We start from the raw sequence: 23,663 nt of genomic DNA, 5'->3' as shown, positions 1-23,663 counted from the left end.
ATTTTTGATAAGTTAGTGCATAGCTCTGACAAACGTTACATCGCTACATCACACATCACACATTTACTATCACCAGTTTTGAATCAGAACTAAAGATGTCAAATAAATCGCCCATCTGAGTCAGTTCTTTACAATTAATTGGTCATACATTAGCCTAAATGGTCTGAATCGGTTCGCGATTCAATCTGAATGACTCAGAAAGCTTGCGCGTGTGCTGCTGAATCATTTGTGCGCTCTCTCATTTGCCAACACGCTCGAGGAATATTTAAAAATACAGAAAATAAAGATAAAGGTGGTTGCAGTAATCTACAATCAATGGAAACCAAACCTGCAAATGAACCCAATTGTTTGCCAGTGATGAAGAAGCTCTTTATTAAGTTCAACACATGCACAGCTTGAATGGCACTGTCTGCAGGTGAAGATTTTACCAACAAAAGTGTATCAACAGACTTTGCAGCTTACACAAAAACACCATCAAAAAAGTCCCATGGCATTACCATGTTTTTTAGGCACGTACCATTACCTGGGAGCATCATGTTAATACAGTGGAATACGAACAGGGTAGTCATATAGTGAAATACCATAGTACCATGTTAATCTATTAATTACCTTGAAGCACCTGGTTCATTCAATTGTATATGAATGTGATAATCGTATATCATGCTACCACGGTAGCAATTTCAGGATTGCAGTTCTAGGACTGTATTTCTAAGACCCTCGTTTTTTGTGACAGCACCACCTAGCGAATTGAATCCACATTTCTAGCAATAGGACACTTATACAAGATGGACAACAATCAGAGTGTGATTACTAAATTACTTACTCTCCCGGACATACGGGTATAAAAGGAGCCGGCATGCAACCACTCATTCAGATTTGTTCTTCGGAGCCGAGAGGTGTCTATGTACTCCACTGCTGTTCCCAGGCCCGGATTACCCAATGGGCATTATGGGCACGGGCCCAGGGGCCCATGCGCACTTGGGGCCCAAGCGAGGGGAAGATTTATTTATTTTTTTTCATTATTTTTTTTTCATTTCCGAAAATGGAGCGTATATTTGCACTACGTGCGGCCCGGTGCCTGTCTTTTTAGCAAAAAGACGCCGACACTAAAATAACTACTGTAGCGTAAGGCGTGAGGTGCATGATGGTAGCTTTTGACGCGTTCGGCCAGAGTTCGAATCCGCCTTTTGCCGAACTCGCTCTTCTCCCTTTTCCCAACACATGCAGGTACTTACTGCTGGTGGTGACACGTACTGCGTGCATTTGAGCAACACTGGCAACAAAACTAGCACTAGTGTAATTGCTAAATAAGTTAATTGCCATTATGCAACGTTTTAGAAAAGTATGAATTAGCAGAATATCCAGTGTTATGAAAACAGTAGGTCAACATAACTACAATGCATTCTTTAATTCCCTGTCTTATTCTGCCCTCTGGCATATCGAAATTAATACAAACCTTAACATAAAGAGACGGACAGTGTTATTAACAGACAGTAAAAATCATACTAATAATACTATGTAAAAAAATCTGATGAGCCCAGAATATAAACTCAACGTGTTTAATTACACGTTATAAGCATTGCCGAATACACTCAAATGAGATCGACTCAGAAAAGACGCCAATAAATGCACGCGTCACCTGCTACATCCTCTTTGTTGCATGCGTAAATTATGATCACTAATACAAAATACAACATTTTATTCACAAAAATGTCTCTATTTGTAGAAATTGCTGCACATTCGTTGAATTCTGAATTTTGCACACATAAGTTGAAAGCAATTTGTTTGTGGATAGTAGGCACAAGAACAACACAAACACAAAAGCGCCTCAGTGCACTGTCACTGATGGCCATTGAATCTCAGCTGGTCATGGACTTGGATTTTGATGACATTGTAACTGAGTTTGCTAACAGGAAAGCCAGGAAGAAGTCTTTTTAAGGGCAGCCGGAAAGAGGAGAGGAGGAGAGACAGACAAAAAAGTGTGGAGAGGAGGAGAAAGACAGACAGACAGACAGACCCTGAGGAGAGGAGGAGAGGATGAGACAGACAGCCCCTGAGGAGAGGAGGAGAAAGACAGACAGACAGACAGACAGACCCTGAGGAGAGGAGGAGAGGATGAGACAGACAGACCCTGAGGAGAGGAGGAGAAAGACAGACAGACAGACAGACAGACCCTGAGGAGAGGAGGAGAGGATGAGACAGACAGCCCCTGAGGAGAGGAGAAAGACAGACAGACAGACAGACAGCCCCTGAGGAGAGGAGGAGAGGATGAGACAGACAGACAGACCCTGAGGAGAGGAGGAGAGGATGAGACAGACAGCCCCTGAGGAGAGGAGGAGAAAGACAGACCCTGAGACTGAGGAGAGGAGGAGAAAGACAGACAGATAGACAGACAGCCCCTGAGGAGAGGAGGAGAGCATGAGACAGACAGACAGACCCTGAGGAGAGGAGGAGGTATTGTGTGTGTGTGTGTGTGTGTGTGTGTGTGTGTGTGTGTGTGTGTGTGTGTGTGTGTGTGAGAGAGAGAGAGAGAACAACTTACATGAAATATAGTATTATCAAAAAAAAAAAAAAACAAGCTGCTTTATTTTACATTTGATTTACATTTACATTTAGGGCATTTGGCAGATGCTTTTATCCAAAGCGACTTACATGAAGTACATTTGTCAATAGTTGGACAGGTCATACACCAGCAATTGTAATTTGTATTGTAAGCAACCAATATTATACCATAATACTTACAGCATCTTGTAATGTGTCTACTACCATTTCACTATCATTCAATCATCAAACAAAGTGCCATTAGGGGCCATGAATAATAAAGTGCTAAATACATAAGTGCAGAATTTTTTAGTATAAAGAAGAGTAAAAAAGTTGAGTTAAGATGACCTATACTGTTTGCATCCTTTTCATCACAGGAAGAGGAGAGGGGGAGAGAGACAAAGAGCGGCAGCCCCTGTAGAGCCGAGGAGTAGAGGACAGGAGAGGAAGAGAGAGACAGACAGGAAAGCTACATTAATGGGTGTGTGTACGTGTTTGTGTGTTAATTATGGAAGAATTTGATTCATATAACTGGACTGGTAAAGGTGAGGCACTATGTGCTTGCATATGCCAGCTAGTTGCTCGCTAGAGGTGTTACCAGCAAATAGTATCCAAAAATTCAAAAGCTTGATTGTGTGGGTGGGGTGGGGGGCCCTACAAGACATTGTGCCCAGGGGCCTCTGAATTCTTAATCCGGGCCTGGCTGTTCCATTCACCTCGAAGCAAAAAAGCATTCTAAGCTGTTGGATATATGGCGCATTGCAGCGGGTTCTCCCCTTCTCCGACAGAAAAGTGCAGAGAACGCCCCTGGGCGCTTCGGCAGCCACACTAAGAGAGTATATCTAAAATAGTATTCCTCTAAAAGAGTGAGCACTGACGGAAAGCATCTTTTTAAAGATGCCTTTCCGTCTGTGTGTAGTTGCTAGATGCGGTCGCTATCTCTCTGCCTCCGACAGCCACGATCCCTGCCTCGCATGTATGGGCCGTAGCCACGCAGAGACATAGTTCGTGGATGGTTCATGCTCTCACTGCACCTTCTTTAGAGGAAAAGCCTCTTGCTCCCGCCCCGTTCCTTCTGCCTACGGGTATCAGGCCGCGACGGTTAGTGCTGGGGGCAATTTAGGATCCCCAATGGGAGCAGTTCCACCGGTTGAATCCCCACGGATCTCCCATTCCCCAGTACGCTTGTTTACGCAGGTCGAATTCTGGGATAACACAGGCAGCTCACCCCAGGGTGAGTTTAATGTCTCTTTCAGGGCTCGAGAGTAGAATGAGCTCTCGATTGCAGCGTCGAAGAGGGGTCTGGTGCGGTCGGACGCGGAGGTCTCGGCTGGGTTCCCACCTTCAGGTGTGGTCACCCAGTCTGACCGCCTTGCTTGCCCAGGCCGCTGCTGAATGGACACACCCACATGGCAGCTGCATGTGGCTCTCTCTCTCTCTAACTGCCACGTCCCGCTGCACTTATCCCCCTCCTCGGCTGATTAGCCCGTTTGGGGGCCGGACGTGCATAGTCACGGCGCGGCCCGGTCCTCCTCCTTGTCACATGCTGTTACACACTTCACAAACTGGGGTTTGAATATTTAAAGGTCAGCAAAAGTCAGATGTCAATGACATGTTATTTCTATTCAGATTTCTTGCATCTCTCTCTCTCTCTCTCTCTCTCTCTCTTCTATTTTTGGTCAATTCAAAGGGGCTTTATTGACATGAATGTTTCAATAAACATTGTTGCCAAAGCATCAAAATAAAAATGTTATTATGATGTAGTTTGATGTATAGTATATCATGCATGTGTGTCCTGATCATTCACTGTCCCTCAGGTTGTTGAACATGTTAAAGTGAATGTTCCTTATTTCATTAACTTCTCTCTCTCTCTCTCTCTCTCTCTCTGTCACATTCTTAGGAGTTGGTAAAGCCTACAGCAGTTCTGTCCATGTGGTAACTAATGGGCAAAGAGGTGTAATTTATTTGTGGGTGTTGTATTGTTTTTATTTATTATTGTATAAAATATACAATCTTGAATCTGCCCCAGAGTCATCCATGTGTCTTGCCTGTCTCCAAACTTTGAAATCTCTGGTTGAGATTACATGTCTGTTTGACTGCAAAAATCAAAGCATATGATTCCATCTTTCTGTTATCTGATAATGATCTAATTAAGCAAATTAGTTACATAAATTGCTCAACATGCAGCTCTTAGCAACCAAATTACATTGCGAGACAGATAGTAGTATTTGGGTGGAATAAACATTTAAAACTATAAGTCGTTAGTATTTGGTGGCAATACTGCCTTGGATGCACTTTTTTGGTCATCCGGTTCAATAGGTGGTGCTGTCACAAAAAAACTAGGGTCCAAGAAAGGCAGTCCTAAACCTTGGTCCTGAAACTGCAGCCTCCGCTTTTTTTTTTTTTTTTTGTTAATTTTTTTTTAAATGCTAAAATATTAATTGTATTATCAAGGGTGGGTTTTCCAGTATCTTAATCCTTAATCCATCCTTGTATATAAATAATATATTTAGGCATTGTTCAATCAAAAGGGCTGTTTGCTTTTTTAAAAACACACCAAAGTTATTTGAAGGAAAAACTTCTGTATAGCATTGAATCATGAATGACCAACCTCAATTAGCAAATTTCCAGTGAGCAGACTCACTGTAATATTCGCAGTCAAACAAAACACCAATTAAAGTAAACATGTCTAATAGAATAGCTGTCTTGGTTTGAATGCCAAGTCTGCGAGTCTAGACTAGTTTATACATATGCACAACATCCCTTGTGTTTCAGTGTTCCTGTGACCAAGCAAATAGATTTACTGTAAAAGACCACGTAGATATGATCATTTATTCTTAGTCATAAAGAATGTGGATTACTCCTAAAGACAAGAGATTTCAATAGATGTTTGATTCACGAGAGCGTTTGTTTAGAGTAAACCACAAAGAAAGTGTTACCATTACTATGAATAACATTATTTTGATAAGCAATGTCTGTGAAATGTATTAAATGACAGTTTATTGTGTTAGAACATGTACTGCTTCTCACCAAAGATTTGAAATACAATGTTGTGTAACACATAAAAGAAGTGAATAAACCGCACAGAGTTGCACAATTCTGTTCTTTCCTTGGTGATGTCACTTTTACTATCTGATGATCTGATGTAGAATTGTTCTTCAATTAGAGAGTGAGATAATAAAAAAACATTGACTGCTGCAGTATGGCATGAATACATGCTCATGGTCATTTTCACAAACTTTTCTTCACTATACTGGATATTCTTGCCTGAATGGAAACTCAAATCTAAACAAATGCTATGAAAAATTATGCAGATAGATAGATGCACATTTATATTACAGTAAAGTTCATTGATGTCATTGTGTGGCGAAATTGTAGATTTTTGTAGTGTCGTAGAATCAGTGTAAGAATTAAGTATTGATATACTAGGAAAAATATCTCTCAAAGGAAAGTCAGAAAATAACAGACAAAATGAAACTATAGGGGAAAGTGGTGTATTATCAGGCCTCTAGATGAGTTATACAGTTATACTCTAGATGAAGAAAAATAGACAAAGGTAAAAACTAATGCACATAACTATTCAGAATAAATCAAATCAAATGATACAAAATTATCTATAATGTACGGCCATAGAATTACAACTTTTCCCGTTGCTAAGTGTGCCCAGAGTTGATAAGCTGAGTCATTTGGGGTGAAATAAATAATGTGAATGATTCTTTGAGGAAAAATCACTGATATACATAACAAAATTGAAAGGATATCATTAAAAAAAATCATAATGCATTATCCCATATCTGTATATTTATTACTGTTCTTTATTAAATATATCTGCAAACTTAACAGAAAAAGATTGTTCAGAATTCTGTAATATTTGTAAGTGTAACATCTTTTAACCATTTTTATGGACTGCGAGCAACATTTCAAGAAGTCAACAAAAAGCGACAAAATGTCATTCGAAAAGAAAAATATTTAACAAGGTCAATATAAATAAATAGAGTTAATTAATATTTAGATTTTGCATTTATTTCTACATTTCAAGGGGTCCTGACATAAGGAATCATAATTTCCTTTATCTTTTGACCTACAGTGCATCCGGAATTTTTCCACATTTAATTAATTATGTAATTAAAAATTTATTATTTTCCTCAAAATTCTACAAACAATACCCCATAATGACAATGTGAAAGAAGTTTGTTTGAAATCTTTGCAAATTTTTGAAAAATAAAAATAAATCACATGTACATAAGTATTCACAGCCTTTGCTCAATACTTTGTTGAAGCACCTTTGGCACAAATTACAGCCTCAAGTCATATTGTGTATGATGCTACAAGCTTGGCACACCTATTTTTGGGCAGTTTCTCCCATTCTTCTTTGCAAGACCTTTCAAGCTCTATCAGGTTGGATGGTCTATCAGCCATTTTCAGATCTCTCCAGAGATGTTCAATCGAGTTCAAGTCTGGGCTCTGGCTGGGCCACTCAAGGACATTCACAGAGTTGTCCCGTAGCCACTCCTTTGTTATCTTGGCTGTGTGCTTAGGGCCGTTGTGCTGTTGGAAGATGATCCTTTGCCCCAGTCTGAGGTCCAGAGTGCTCTGGAGCAGGTTTTCATCAAGGATGTCTCTGTACATTGCTGCATTCATCTTTCCCTTGATTCTGACTAGTCTCCCAGTTCCTGCCACTGAAAAACATCCCCACAGCATGATGCTGCCACCACCATGCTTCACTGTAGGGATGGTATTGGCCAGATGATGAGCGGTGCCTGGTTTCCTCCAGACATGACTCTTGCCATTCAGGCCAAAGAGTTCAATCTTTGTTTCATCAGACCAGAGAATTTTGTTTCTCATGGTCTGAGAGTCCTTCAGGTGCCTTTTGGCAAACTCCAGGTGGGCTGTCATGTGCCTTTTACTGAGGAGTGGTTTCCGTCTGGCCACTCTACCATACAGGCTTGATTAGTGGAGTGCTGCAGAGATGGTTGTTCTTCTGGAAGGTTCTCCTCTCTCCACAGAGGAACGCTGGAGCTCTGTCAGAGTGACCATCGGGTTCTTGGTCACCTCCCTGACTAAGGCCCTTCTCCCCGATTGCTCAGTTTGGCCGAGTGGCCAGATCTAAGAAGAGTCCTGGTGGTTCCAAACTTCCATTTACGGATGATGGAGGCCACTGTGCTCATTGGGACCTTCTGGCTTCCGTTCATGTCACAGTACAGAGACTGGCCTTCTACGCATAGTTAACGATCTTCTCTTGTCCGCTGACTCTGGTTCACTTAACATTCTCATCCTCCTTGACCTTAGTGCTGCTTTCGATACTATCAACCACAATGTTCTAATCGCCCGTCTGTCTGCTATTGGTGTTTCTGGCACAGCCCTGAATTGGTTCCAGTCATACCTCTCCAACAGAATGCAGTTTGTAACACTTGGTTCACATCACTCTTCCAAGTCCCCTGTCACCCGTGGTGTTCCCCAGGGTTCTGTACTGGGGCCCCTCCTCTTTCTTGTTTACATCCTCCCTATTGGTCCGATTATACGCAGCCACGGTCTAAACTTCCACTGTTATGCAGATGATATCCAACTCTACTTTACCATTCCTTCTCCATCTGATCCACCACCATGTTCCCTCACTGACTGCCTCTCTGATTTAAAATTATGGATGCAAAACAACTTTCTCAAATTCAATACAGATAAAACCGAAATTCTGCTGATTGGCCCTAAAAGCATCCTCTCCAAATCTCACAGTCTCACTCTCAACATTGATGGTTCACCTATCCACCCTACTCCTGTTGTTAAAAACCTTGGCATTTTGCTTGACTCCACCCTTAGCTTTGATCCTCATATAAAATCACTCACTAAGACTGCCTTCTTTCACCTCCATAACATTGCTCGCCTCCAACCCTTTCTCTCTGCTAGTGATGCACAGATTTTGGTAAACTCCTTCATTATGTCCCGTCTTGACTACTGCAACGCACTTTTCCTTGGTCTCCCTGTTAAATCACTTAAAAGGCTACAATATATTCAAAACTCGGCAGCCAGGCTGCTCACCCGTACCAGACGATCAGCACACATCACACCCATTCTCCACCAACTCCACTGGTTACCAGTTCCGTCCCGGATCAAATACAAAGAACTACTAATCACCTTCAAAGCCCTCCACAACCTTGCTCCCCCTACATCCGCGACCTCCTGACCCCGTACACTCTTTCACGCTCACTGAGATCCTCTGACCAAAATCTCTTGGCTATCCCTCGCTCCAGACTTTCAACCCTGGGTGGCAGGTCCTTCAGTGCATTGGCCCCCAAACTCTGGAACAGCATCCCACAACCTCTTCGTGACTGTGCTTCTCTTCCTTTCTTTAAAGCACATCTCAAAACCTTTCTGTTTAATGATCATTTCTCCACAACAAACTCATAGCATCATACAGATAACATGTCTTTGTTGAATTGTTTTGGTTTGTTTGCAGTTGTGTTTCATTGCCTTTCCACTATGTAAAGCGACCTTGGGTTTGTGAAAGGCGCTATATAAAATAAACTTATTATTATTATTATATTAATGCTGCAGAAATGTTTCTGTATCCTTCCCCAGATCTGTGCCTCGATACAATCCTGTCTCGGAGGTCTACAGACAATTCCTTGGACTTCATGGCTTGGTTTCTGCTCTGACATGCACTGTTAACTGTGGGACCTTATATAGACATATTTTGTTGTTGTTGTTGTCCTAAGTTTGTAAACATGTGATCTCTGAAAAGTTCAAATTCTAAGCTTTCAAATGATACCTCATATGCCTGACTTATGTATACAAAGACTTTAACGTTTTAAGTGTAAATGTTTTTCATGATATAGCGCCCCCTTTGAGTTTAAGGTGTTAAAGGAGAAGCAGCAACAACAACCGAGCGGGTCAAAATGAGGGTGGGAAATTAGCATGTTTTACAAATATATAAAAAACAATTATGCAAAAAAGATCCCATTACTAATTGTATAAGTGAACCTCAAGGAAAATATTGAAAAAAAAATTGTAAAAGCATGTCATGACCCCTTTAATCATATATTCAATATCAGAAATGCTGTAATACAAAGTTGTAGACTAGAAAAGTATAAGCTACAGTCGCACACACAGAGGCATGTGTGACAATGAAGTGATGCAGATATTTTTTTAAAGTTCACAACACAAGCCGTGATTTGCTTAGACACTGTCAGGTTGTAAGCAACACGTGGAGCTGCATGTCATCTGTGCAGCAGTGGTAGAAAACACTGTATGCCTGAATTATTGGTCCCAGAGATGGTTTATTAGATTATTGGACCAAGGACTGAACCCGTGTGGACCCCAGTGGTTAGCTGATGTGGCTCAAACACACCTCTAAGATACCTTGAAGGATCAACCTGTAAAGATATTACAGTTATATATATCTCAATAACTCTTGTGAAGACAAATAAAAAAAATAATAAATATCTAGTAAAAGTACCTTCATACTATTTTCACAAGTTAGTGGTAGATTTTCAAAACTCTTGGTACTAATATCACAGCAGATCATGAAAAATGTATATATATAGATGGAAGTGTTCCATCTATATATACCTTTCATTGAAGGTATGTAACTGCCTTTCATATTGCTATCACCATCAAACTTTTCATTTGAAACTGTTCTCATTTGTTTGAATACATTTGTCCAATCATTTCATCCAACTTATTTGAATGGTTAATCAATGAGTCATTTGATATATCTATAGATTTTCAACTGGTTTGACTATTTTATTTGTCTGTAAAATATCAAAATCTACAGTAAATCACATGTTCAGAACAGGAAAACATAATGAACTTGTTACAATATTGCCAATTTATATAATACGTAACCATTATTGTATGAGCATTGGCAATTTGTCAACGGATGGATGGATGGATGGATGGAAGGGTGGATGGATGGATGGATGGGTGGATGGTTGGATGGGTGGGTGGATGGATGGATGGGTGGATGGTTGGATGGATGATGGATGGATGGAAGGGTGGATGAATGATAGGGTCTCCTATTGCACAAATGTATTATAAATTTGGTTAGTTGAAAAGTTCACTAACAACGTCACCAGCAACTAACACGTCTAAGTTTTCAGCATCACTTCTCTTTTCCTGAACTCTGAAGCATCACTTTTAGTTTCCTGGCGTTACAGCTTTTGCATAATGTTTAAAAATCATTATCAATTCAATATCCGTTATGAAGTACAAAATAAAAATACTATTTTATCCAATCGACAGGAAAAATAAAATGATGTTGGAATTTCTGTCTCAATTTGCATCATTTATTTAATCTGTGATAATCTTTAACTTAACCATTTACATGATTTTATTCAGTATATTGGTATATCACATAAAAGTGAAATATCAGAGAGAAATTGTACTTTAACATGTAAAATAAAGTTTTAGCATAAAAATACTCTCACTGATGGCCACTGAGTGGTCACATGACAACATTTGTGCCAAATTTCTATCTCATTTTCTCTCTTGTATATCTTTTACAATACAATATAATACAGTATGTGTTAATATCAGGGTCAGAAATTAAGGGGGTCTCAGGGCAAAAGTGAAACCAAAATGACAAACAAAATCAGTTTTTTATTTAACATCTAATGTAGTTCTTAATATTATATTCTTACATATTATGGCATAAAACTTAGGTAAGAGGTAATACATTCTCAGTTTAATTATTCAGATGGATATATCAAATTAATTGACTAAATGTAAGTATTTGAAATGAAAGGATAACACTGTGTCGATTTATTATGTATTATGTACAAAATATACCCACGTAAAAGTACAAAATGACCCCAGAAAATCAAATCCCTGGGACACTTACTGCCCCTTAATGGAAAAGTTAGTTTCGGACACTGGTTAATATTATCTGCTTCACAGGAGATATTTCATTTCGTTCTATTTTATGTACAGTATGTGCTATTTAGTTTTATTTGATCATTTAAAAATATCTGCTCAACATTTAAATAGTTTCAGTAATGGAACATTATTAATTAGAATTCCTGGAATACCAATTTGCCATGTGCTCTTTACAACATCAGGGCCCTGGAATAGTTGAGCCTTCAGAGATCAGAGGGCCTTCCTCTAAACTTCCCCTACCACATCTGAAAGAGAGGGGCTGTTTGGACAAGGGGCGGTATGATTTACCCACATTCAGAAAGCTCTGCTTTTCTCTTCAGGATGTGGCATGCCATGCAGAGTTGAGTGTGTCATTTCCCCTTCATGTTTTTTAATTGTCTGACTCTACACCCCTTCTTTGTTAACGGCCTACTCTTTTCTCAGGAAGCCAAGTAAGAATTAAATCATCCATACAAGGAGAATCTTCAAAAACATCAAAGTTTGAACTCTGAGATGTGTAATCTTACATCAGACTTTGAGCGGGACAACTAATCAGAATTGACCAAAATGCAAAACACTGCCCCCAGTGTCTAAGTGTTGTTGGGCATATGGGAACGAGTGAGATTCATTTTCCAGGTGTAATGTTCACAGATGGATGCCAAAAGGGAGTTTTTAATAGCTGAATAGGCTGTAATACGGTGAAGAGTAACCCCCAACCCAAACCCCAAACCTAACCATAAATGGAGTAAAAATTTAATGTTAGAGGTTAAAAATGCAACCTCCAACTCGTGCTCATCACTGATTAGGTGAACACGACTACTTCCTGGTTTCAACAGGATATTTTAACCTAGGTCTCCCACACATGCTTCCAGTCGCACCACAAGGGACGGTAAACACAGTTCAGCCGATGCAAAAATGTATGATGGGATATTATGCTTGTCAGTGAGTCAGCATAATGTGGCCGATCCTAGGGTAATGGAACTCTTAGAATCAACACTCCGACTTCCCATGTGATCATAGCATTATCAATTGTCCTTTTATGGAACAAAGTTGCAAAAACATTCTGTAAAATGTCTCCTTTTGTGTTTTGCTGAAGAGAGAAAGTCATAGGGGTATGAAAAAATTATGACAGAATTATCGTTTTTGGGCAAACTGTTCCTTTAAGTTACTTATACCCTGTTAAACTTCTCCTTGCGCCTGCTATTGCTACCCAGTGTTAGGTGTAATCTGGTTACAAAGTAATTAGTTACTGTTATCTAATTACTTTCATGTCATGTCATTAGGAACTATATGTTACTATAAAAACAATGTACATTTCAGAACCCAAATCTTAATAGTCCCCAATGCAATAAAAGCACTTATTGGAACCAAGCTGCAAAAACACCACATTCCCTACTTCTGCAACTTCCCTACATCATTTGGGGGCTCATTAATTCATGACTGCCTCTACAGCTCAAAAATATCAATGCCTACTTCACGTCTTCGCACCCTTGGCCCCGTCCACTGGTGCTTCAGTTCGTAAACTGAGAGAGAAGGACGAACAAGACCTACTGTAGCCTAACTATTCCTGAACACCAAAGGGGACCCATCTGGACAATTCGAAATTATTTTTGTATTTAAAAGATGTGGCGTAAAGTTACAACTCTGAAGAGGAGAATCTATTATCTGTCATTCAGCTGCTGCCTCTTGCTGTTTTGAGCACAAATGCTTTATGGACATGTTGTTTCACCCATCCGTGCTGTTTTTAATTGTTGGTGTATGAAAACTTGATGAATGGACACCTTTGACCGTTTATATGCATTTCTGGCAATATGCATTTCAATGCAAGATGATACTAGAAACTGGATGTGTGTGTGTCTAGTTTACAATGTGCTTTGGACTATGTATGTGTGTCATGTGGATGTGTCTTCAGCCTATTTCAGCATGGATTGCTTGTGAACAGTCATAAAACGATTCAAGCAAAGGAACTGTTATTGAAGGATTAGGCAGTTAAAAACACTTTGAACAGATGCAAAACAGTTAGTAAATACAGTAGTACCATTCATGAATATTTCCAATGTCATGACTGCTTGATAGTTTATGGTGCTGACACCATACGTGGCGCAACGCAGCAGCTTGAGGCTGTCTACACCGGGTGTATCGATATGCTGCTCATTCACAACAAGTTGCTCATGCAACTTATTTTCATGTCTGTAATTATGTGTCCGTAACATGGCATAATTGTTAAGATCATAAGGCCCCTTACACCTATATTTTACACATTCCCCATTTAAAATAATTTAAAATAATTTATTGAAATAAATCAAATCATAAGATTGAAGTGGGTCCTGACAACCTTATTATTGGTATAACACCTTCATTTTTAAGAAATAAGATACAGCAATAGACTTCCAGTCTTAAAGCAAATTACAAGGACAAATCAGAGTACACACAAATGCAAGGATGGAGTGGAAGAAATAATATAAAGGAAGAAAACGAGGATGGAGTGTAAAGGAAATATATTCGATGGGAGATCAATAACATAAGATTAAGAACCTAAAATTTGAACAAAGATGGGAACTGCTTAAAGAAGTAATTATATTTTAAATGATGGTGATTATTTCTCTTTGACTTTTCTGATTAATTGGTTAAATAGAAATGTAATTAGCAATTGTACTTCCCTACAAAGGCAAAACGCAAAATTGAGTTGTCCAGTGGCAGACGAGTTTGGTTCATGTGGTTGGATGTACAGATGGATGGGTAAATGGAAAGTAATGTCAGCACCATAGGTTATTCTAATGGCAAAAACAGAGTAGTTTAAAGCGTAATTAGAAACAACTACAAACTGTTTGAGGTGATATAAAGGAGTGGTGGTGGTGTAGTGGTCTAAAGCACATAACTGGTAATCTGGTAATCAGAAGCTAGCTGGTTTGATCCCCACAGCCTCCACCATTGTGTTCTTGAGCAAGGCACTTAACTCCAGGTTGCTCCGGGGGGGATTGTCCCTGTAATAAGGGCTCTGTAAGTCGCTTTGGATAAAAGCGCCTGCCAAATGCATAAATGTAAATGTAGGTGAGGACAGCATCTCTCAGCAACACCGAACGTACAACAGCGGAAACAGAAGCCACGAATGGTACCATCAGCTAATATTGTCAGGTAATGGTGCTTTTCAATTCAGGTCCAGCATTTCGCGAACACCTGCAGCGTGATTTTGGTGAGCTGAGATGGAGGGAGATATTTGATGAGCAGGAAGAGGGTGTCTGTGGTACATTAACAGAAGCCACATGGTCACTGCTAGAGACACCACCAGGCTTCTTTACAGGCACTAAAACCAATGCATTGCACAAAAATATCTCGTATTACCATTCTCGCTCATGTCTCTGACTCTCTGGTTTGCAGCAGCTGCTTCTTAAGTGTGTCGTTGCTTTCGGCCAATGACAAAATTTCTTGTGCTATTTTGTAATTGTTTGGGCGGTACTACCCATCCTCAATGTTTGCAACACATAGCCTGCCCCCAAATTGCTTTCAACAATGCACAAATCAATCAAAAAATAAAATAATTTATTTAATGCTGTGTTTGCCAAATGTTTGATTGGGTGGACAAGACTCACGTTTTGGTGGGCTCAGCCTACCCCTGCCCATGCCTGGATCCACATGCCACATCCGGCCGGGCTTGTAAGGTATTATTGGAGATTTAAAATGTATGATTTTGGTGCCACCCCTCGTGTGGTGCCCTTATGCGTTTGTTGCATACCTCATTTTTATACCCCTGCATCCTCCTAAGTTGATACAAAACGTACTGTTCGGACAATTTCAAAAACTGTGAAAGATTTGTGACAAAGAGCAAGATTTTGGGGATAAATCTAAAGACTTAGAAAAACGTGTGTTAAAAAGACCGCTTTGTTAAAAAGGAAACCAAGATCTGAAACATCAAATACAGTTTATTTTAATATAGCACGATAGCTGATAATGTTTTGAGAGATACATTCCCAGATCTTCCAATGATACGTTTTAAGAAAATAACTACCTTAGGTGACAGATTAGTACATGGTTACCTACCACCCACTCATGGAAATTATTGGTTAGGGGATAAACCTAAGAGTTGTTTTAAATGTCATCAATGCAATCAATATAATAATGTTGTACAAGGAAAATCTTTTCTAGATGAAAAACAAATAAGATTCATTCTGTCAAACACTTCATTAATTGTAAAACTACTCATGTTATCTACAGGTTGGAATGTCCGCAATGTAAGACCATCTGGCTGAACATAAATATGTCTTTAGGAGGGGTAATGAAGAGTATCCTATGGCTAGACATTTTAAATCAATGCTCAACAGTAATTCATCTACTCTTAAAATGCAGTATTGACCGTAGAGTATAAGCACTTCAATCAGGAAAGGTAATAGAGAACAAAAGCTGAATCAATGAGAGACTTTTTGGATATCAAAGTAAATGCTATGAAATATCCTGGATTGAATGAGGATTTGGATTTTAGTCCTTTTCTAGTCTTTTCTAGTCTAGTGTTATAAGAGGTTGTATTTCTGTTCTTTTGTTAAGTTCATTATTTGTAATATTCCCTTTGAGTAAGAAAACAAGTAACAATAGTGAATGCTTAACACTATAGTAAAACAAGTTGATCGTGTAATTTACTAAATTATTGATAGTGCTTTCACTTGTGTGAAGTTTGTTTGTTACACTCCCTGAGGAACACTCACACCGAAATGCATAGGAAAGCTGTTTTACTTTTGTATTAAGCCATTTTAATTAATAAGAGTGCCATGGTTATCCAGCTTTTTGCTTTTTAATTTTTTTCTGTTGTTGGCAGTAGCACAAGCACATGCAGAGCAAAATGGAATGAAACATCTGTTTACTGCCAGCGCAACGCGATGCCCCACAACAGACAATTCCATGGTAGAGAGCATAATTTATTATAATGGCTCCTATTACTTTTGACGTGACATGACTCGAATCTGGTGTAAACAGGTTATGAGTGTTAACAGTTGTGCTTGAGATGAACAGTTCAATATATTTACTGTAGTTGCAATGTGTTGGATGTGTGTTATGTGTATCCACTGAAATTTAGTTTTATAATGTTGTGGAGCTTGCTCAATTGATTGCATTTCAAAAATGGCTGAATTTTTAGGGGCTGCATGATGTTAGCTAATCATAACTGTGGGCATGTATGTGGAAGTTTTAAAAAGGCGCTGAGGCCAAAACAAAGTGTTTCAGACAGAGGGCCAGAGACAATGTGGAAAATTATCATATATTACTTAAATTGTGACTTTTTTAATGCCAAAAAAAAAAAAAAAAAAAAAATATTACTAACATTATCAGTGGACCTTAGGAAAGATAATAATTAAAAAAAAGAGCATTCATGACCCCTTTAACATTTTTGTAATCAGATTTACTATTACTGACTTTCAGTTAAAGTAGATACATTTCTAAAAACGTTTTTGAGTCGAATTTAAAACTTTAATTATATTCAAGGCAAGGCAAGTTTATTTATATAGCACATTTTATACACAATGGCAGTTCAAAGTGCTTTACATAAAAAATATGTAAAAAATATATAACAAACATAAAAAATAATTTTACAAGAGATTTGGAACAAGAAATAAGAGTAAAAATTAAAAAGATTTTTTTTAAAAAGATTATTTATTATCTATTTCTTTAATTAAAAGATAATGAATTAAAGAGAATAAGAATACAGAAAAAATGATGCAGTGCAATCAGTGAGTGCAGCACAGTGCTGTGAATTAATGCACATCTAAACAGATGTGTTTTCATTCTGGATTTGAATGTGGCTACTATTGGAGCACACCTGACCTCTGGACCGCTGGTTCCAACTTTGGTTGGCATAATAGCTAAACGCTGTCTCACCTTGTTTTGAGTGAACCCTCTGTATGTCTAACTGACTTGATCCTAATGATCTGAGAGGTCTGTTTGGTTTATATTCAACAAGCACATCTGCAATGTATTTAGGTCAGGGGCCATTGAGTGATTTATAAACGATTAATAGTACTTTAAAATCAATTCTAAATGTAACTGGAAGCCAGTGTAAAGACATGAGGACTGGAGTAATATGCTCAGATATTTTTGGTTCAGGTGAGATTCCTGGCAGCAGCATTTTGAATGAGCTGCAGCTGTCTAATGGTCTTTTTGAGGAGGTCAGTGAGAAGTCCATTGCAGTAATCCACCCTACTGGTGATGAACGCATAAACAAGTCTTGACTGGATACAATACATCTAATTCTTTCTATATATTTTTAGATGATAGTAGGCTGATTTAGTTATTGCTTTGATGTGACTACTAAAGCTATGGTCTGACTGCAAAATGACACCAAGATTCCTTACTTGATTTTTTTGTCTTTAGACCCATGGTATGAATTCACCTTGGGAATTTCGCCTTTGTTGCCAAATACAGTGACCTTTGTCTTGTCTTTGGGGCTATAGTCATTTGGCAATATGGCTAGATAGCTCTGGGTATCGTCTGCATAGCTATGGTATGCAATTTGGTTGTTTTTCATAATTTGGCCAAGTGGGAGCATATACATTGCATACGGAAATTATTCACAGCGCTTCACTTTTTCCACATTTTGTTATGTTACAGCCTTATTCCAAAGTGGATTAAATTCATTATTTTCCAAAAAATTCTACAAATATACCCCATAATGACAACGTGAAAGAGGTTTGTTTGAAATCTTTGCAAATTTATTAAAAATATAAAATAAAAAAAATCACACGTACATAAGTATTCACAGCCTTTGTCATGACACTCAAAATTGAGCTCAGGTGCATCCTGTTTCTACAACTTGATTGGAGTCCACCTGTGGTAAATTCAGTTGATTGGACATGATTTGGAAAGGCACACACCTGTCTATATAAGGTCTCACAGTTAACAGTGCATGTCAGAGCACAAACCAAGCCATGAAGTCCAAGGAATTGTCTGTAGACCTCCGAGACAGGATTGTATCGAGGCACAGATCTGGGGAAGGGTACAGAAAAATATCAGCAGCATTGAAGGTCCCAATGAGCACAGTGGCCTCCATCATCCGTAAATGGAAGTTTGGAACCGCCAGGACTTCCTAGAGCTGGCCGTCTGGCCAAACAGAGCGATCGGTGGAGAAGGGCCTTAGTCAGGGAGGTGACCAAGAACCCGATGGTCACTCTGACAGAGCTCCAGCGTTTCTCTGTGGAGAGAGGAGAACCTTCCAGAAGAACAACCATCTCTTGCCAGCACTCCACCAATCAGGCCTGTATGGTAGAGTGGCCGGACAAAAACCACTCCTCAGTAAAAGGCACCTGACAGCCTGCCTGGAGTTTGCCAAAAGGCACCTGAAGGACTCTCAGACCTTCATTGAATGTTTTGGACTGAATGGCAAGCGTCATGTCTGGAGGAATCCAGGTACCGCTCATCACCTGGCCAATACCATCCCTACAGTGAAGCATGGTGGGTGCAGCATCATGCTGTGGGGATGTTTTCAGTGGCAGGAACTGGGAGACAAGTCAGGATCGAGGGAAAGATGAATGCAGCAATGTACAGAGACATCCTTGATGAAACCCTGCTCCAGAGCACTCTGGACCTCAGACTGGGGCAAAGGATCATCTTCCAACAGCACAACGGCCCTAAGCACACAGCCAAAGTAACAAAGGAGTGGCTACGGGACAACTCTGTGAATGTCCTTGAGTGGCCCAGCCAGATCCCAGACTTGAACCCGATTGAACATCTCTGGAGAGATCTGAAAATGGCTGTTCACCGACGCTCCCCATCCAACCTGATGGAGCTTGAGAGGTCTTGCAAAGAAGAATGGGAGAAACTGCACAAAAATAGGTGTGCCAAGCTTGTAGCATCATACAAAATATGACTTGAGGCTGTAATTGGTGCCAAAGGTGCTTCAACAAAGTATTGAGCAAAGGCTGTGAATACTTATGTACATGTTCATCGTTTTTTTATTTTTAATAAATTTGCAAAGATTTCAAACAAACTTCTTTCACGTTGTCATTATGGGGTATTGTTTGTAGACATTTGAGGAAAATAATGAATTTAATCAATTTTGGAATAAGGCTGTAACATAACAAAATGTGGAAAAAGTGAAGCGCTGTGAATACTTTCCGGATGCACCATACAGGTTGAACATTTGCGGTGCAAGAATTGAGCCTTGTGGGACTCCACATCATGGATGTCCACTCAGATTCATAAATCCCTAGGTTCACATAGTAGCCCTTCCCTTCTAGATATGACCTGCATGTACATTTGTTTGTGTTTCTGTGGTAGCCGAAGGACTGTGGCCTGTAATGATGTAAGAGATGTCGTTGAGGTCACATCACATACAGTAATCCTGCTCATGTTCTGCACATAAATCATCACTTTCATAACAACTGTATAACCCTTTCCCAGATTTATTATCCTGTGAGTCATAACTCACACGAGCACTTTCAGATGCACTTCCTTTGGGCATACAATACATACCTCATCATTGTTCTCTATTTACATGAGCAGCAGGCGTGACGTCAACCTTCGCTTAATGTCACCAGTTAAATGTTCTCGTAAGCTTTTCAGGAAGCAAACCAGATGTGGCCAGCTTCTGTGGAAGGATAAATGGGCAGCTTGAATCTATCATGCTAAGCGCCCCCAAACGCCACAAAAGGCACTTTAGGCATCTTTCTTCCACTGAATCCTAAAGCCTTCGTGTTTTGCTGTCTTTAAAAACCAGTTCATGTTCCACGACAGTGAGGTTTCTGGAGTTTATCTTAATATGTTATGTGGAGATTATCATTAAAGTTATAGTTCATTCAAAAATGTTTATCATTTACTCATCATTATGCAGACTTAAACTCGTATGGCTTTCTTTCTTCTGCCGAACACAAAGATATTTTGATGGAGATATGATGTCTGTTTGTCTATACAATGCAAGTCAATGGGGTCCAAGACGTTCAAGCTCCAAAAAGCACATAAAGGCATCATAAAGTTATTCCATACAATTTGTGTGTAAGTATTTTTCCCAAAGGTTTGTCCAGTCAAGCTGTTGCAAACCACCGAAACTAATGCAAAAAGATTTTGTTCTATATGACGTCATACACTTCATAATCTTCTATTTCATATGAAGTGTATCAGGCCGTTAACAAACACATAATATCAGCAGCGAACCGTACTGGAGTTCACACAAACGTACCCCAGACCGCCTTTTCAAGCGGACTCGGGTGCGGTTCGCAGGTCATTATACAAATGAACCGAACTTGGACGTCATTTGATCCTAGGTGCACACCAAAAGTGCTAGTGTGAAAGTACCCTTGCCTCCTACACACTTCATGATTTTCAAAGACATCGGATCGTAGTGCCGTTCATATTACACAACTGTCTGTCTTGTCATGGAAGTCGTAGAGTTTCAAATTACACAATGAATCTGTGACGGGGTGAACACATTACAAGACATTTCACTATCGATGAATCCCCGATGACAGTGCCTGGACTCCAAATTACGTTTCACAACAGAGTACACATGAGAAGTGATACGAGATACGAAAACAAATGCATGATCATATGTGATTCATTTCAGAATATGATGTGTATGTTTTTAATCATATATTTTATCGGTTACAATATGAAAAGTACCTCCTAAAGAAAAATCAAACTATTTGCTTACCTGACTGTCCAAGAGAATTGGCAGTTTCTCTCCAAATCTTCTCTTTCTCCACCCGGTTGTGGTACAGTTCAGATGAAACATTAAATTGGCACTGGTGCTCCTGCCAATGTTCCACTCATTTTTCCTCCATTTCTTCGGTCCAAGACTTTCTTGATACCGCAGACATGCTAGTTGATGTTCTGTTGCAGGTAAATCAGGACTCCTCCCACTGAAACTTCCCGTGCCCCGTTTCTTGCTCTCTCATTGGCTGTAGGTCAACGCTGCAGTTGTATTCAGTCAAAACACATTTCACATTGCACGATTTGGAATCGCAGACAGGCCCAGATATTTAACATGCTAGATACTTTGCTGACATTGGCAACGCGTCGGCGACATACCTGTCAACACTCCCGTTTTTCCCGGGAGTGATTTCTCTCATATTTCACACCCATCTCCCAACCCCTGCCCGTTTTGTTATTTCTCCTGAGAAACTCCCATAATTTGTATGGCTCAAACTTTGTTATATGAATAATCACATCAATATATTATTCCAAGGTTGTTCAGTTGCTAGATCTTGTATGAAACGCATCCTGCTCACACAATCAGCACGTCATACAAATTTCAACCTATTTGCGACCTCGACCTGGCAACCTACAACCCATTTGCGCTGTTGATACCTGCGTAGGTAGTAGAAGTGGGAAGTTGAATCAAGCATCACTGGTAAATGGGAGGAGAAGACTCATGTGGTGCTCCGGTGAAAAAAACAAAATATATATGTAAATTTAGTAACAGCTGGACGGAAGAATTTAATTTCATATCTCGAAACCTTATAGTCATTGCCGACGCCTTTTACAAAGTGTGTCGCACTGATTTTAATATCGGACATGATGGGAAAATTGACATTACTCACCAGATTAAATCACAATGGCACAATTTGTATGTATTTAGCCTGCCTCTGCCATCCAGCACTCCCAGACACACCCCAGCTCCCAGATTTTGGTACCCAAATGTTGACAGGTATAGTCGGCGATTCTCTCAGATCGCAATAATTCATACATTGCGTTCGTCGCTCACGGGACCGAGCTCCGATTTGCCTATGATTTCCGGCAACCTGGAGTTAAAGGCCTTGCTCAAGGACACAATGGTGGTGGCTGTGGGGATCGAACCAGCGACCGATTAACACTTATGTGCTTAAGCCCACTACAACACCACACCACCATTTATACCAAGCATAAACTTGGCATAATGTTCATTCTATGAGACTAGGTTGTTTGTATTTGATGGTGTTAACTTTTTGTAAATGATGTTTAGATTTTAAAACCATGACACATTGATTCTCAGACTAAGGCAGACCAAAATAATACATTTCAGTTTCCAAGTACAGAGCATAGTAATTTGTAGAAAGGGTGTATTTCATTAAATTCCATGAGGCAGGATTATGTCACCACATTAAATTGTTTTTTATTTGGTTACAGGGAAAACACAGAATGACACTTTTAAAATTCCCATTTCAAATGTATAGAATTCCTGCAATAAATGGCCAATTAAGCAGGTTGCCCACATGTTGTAAAATGACTTATTTTGTAGTATGTCTAACAGCACACTGTTTACACTTCCTTATTAGTGGTGCTTGTTAAGTCAACCATCCTTACTGTTACTATAACTCATTCAAAACCTATACCATAAGAATTATGCACAGCATATTGTAGTACAGGCACAAATTATTCCTCAAATCATGCATCTTGTTCAGCGGAAGTGTACTATGCATTTTTTAAACGATTTGCTTTTAACTTGGCGGACAATAAAAACAGGCCAAAATCACCTTAGATTTACATTAATAGCGGGATCCGAGCCATATTAGAAACCACATCAGCATAGAGATTTGTGGTGGGTTCATTTGATTTGATACAGTAAGCAACAATATGGAACACCCTAGCAACCACATAGCAATATGCTAAAAACCATCCAGAGCACCTTGGCAACCTCATAGCAATGATCTTGCACGAGCAAGCGCCACTGAAATCTAGCATGAAAGAATTACTGAGGCACACTAAGTAGCGTTTGTCATTGTGTCATCTTGGACACACACTGACATCTAGTGGTTTGGATGTAGCATAATTTAAAATCAATAGTTTTCAGTTTCAGATGTCATTGTAGAAATGTTGTATTCACAGTCAGACATGATTACTTTAATCAATGAGTGAAAGTGTCCAATAACAGGACAGTTACTGAGATTAAGTGAGTAGTATTCAGCTGGTCATGTGATTCTAAAATGGCCGCCCCCATGTGTGGACCCTCACAATGTAGAATAAAACAGCTTTTATAAGATTACTGATATGACTGGAGTCTTCATTTTAATGTGAGTGCTCATAATTTCATACATATATTGCAGAATTACAATTCATGTCTTTTTTTAATGATGATTAATGAGTGCACTTTTAAAATGTATTTTAATGTAAAAATGTATATATATATAAAACTGAAAATGCAGTGAGATAATCCTGAATATACCCATGTACTACATAGCTGTTAAATTGACATTTTGGTCTGGGAATGATTATTAAGTATTTGAGATATCTTGTAAAATCATATTAATCACACATCCACTATTTAACACTCTCTTGGAAAAACATACATTTTTAAGAACTGCATACAGTGCAGTGCTTCACTT

The 23,663-nt window shown here is 39.3% G+C and overlaps 1 protein-coding gene and 1 long non-coding RNA gene across 3 annotated transcripts in view; one reads left to right on the top strand and one right to left on the bottom strand.

Moving 5' to 3' along the window:
- Window positions 1–23,663, bottom strand: part of LOC127652895 (gastrula zinc finger protein XlCGF8.2DB-like) — a 228,421-nt gene that overhangs the window by 51,530 nt on the left and 153,228 nt on the right. The gene's annotated exons all lie outside the window — the stretch shown is intronic.
- LOC127652906 (uncharacterized) lies at window positions 1,731–5,471 on the top strand. The gene is made up of 3 exons (XR_007971758.1): window positions 1,731–2,454; window positions 2,919–3,022; window positions 4,442–5,471. It is a non-coding gene; the product is annotated as an uncharacterized LOC127652906 (long non-coding RNA).

This window comes from Xyrauchen texanus, chromosome 12, assembly GCF_025860055.1.
Source record: "Xyrauchen texanus isolate HMW12.3.18 chromosome 12, RBS_HiC_50CHRs, whole genome shotgun sequence".
Taxonomy (NCBI): Eukaryota; Metazoa; Chordata; class Actinopteri; order Cypriniformes; family Catostomidae; genus Xyrauchen; species Xyrauchen texanus.
Note: the sequence above shows the minus strand (reverse complement) of the source record. Positions and strands in the feature narration are given on the sequence as shown.